Below are 499 nucleotides of genomic sequence, written 5' to 3' on the forward strand. Positions count from 1 at the left end.
ATTAAATGCTGAGCCCACTCTGTTATTGTGACAGTTGGACAGTTTCCTACTTTTCATGTAGAGATTCCAAGATTCCAAGTTTGACTGTAAGAATGCTCAAAAAAGCAATTTTTAATGAAAATTTGTCCCTCCAAAAAAGTGAAACAATCGCTACTTTTCATTTTGTACCTAGATTACTAATATTTTCTAAAATGTATGTCAAAAGCCAGAAGATGCCTGAAGACAAAAGTACCTTTCAAAGAATTTGTGATTTTAGTGTGTGTATCTATCATAAATAATAGCCAATCCTTTGTCATCCAGTTATTTTTTCACCTTCATGGTTATTTCCACCTCTGGACAAAGATGGCAACAGCACTTAGATAAACAGGCTTAAGGGCGTATAAACCATTGTGTGGAAACACAGGAATTTTTTTCTTCAGCTGTAGTCACCTAACCTGTAATGAATTATACCTTAAAATTGCAACCATGGTCACCTAATTCTGTCAAAGGTATAGACAAT

Source organism: Penaeus monodon, chromosome 22 (assembly GCF_015228065.2).
Source record: "Penaeus monodon isolate SGIC_2016 chromosome 22, NSTDA_Pmon_1, whole genome shotgun sequence".
In the NCBI taxonomy this organism is placed as follows: domain Eukaryota; kingdom Metazoa; phylum Arthropoda; class Malacostraca; order Decapoda; family Penaeidae; genus Penaeus; species Penaeus monodon.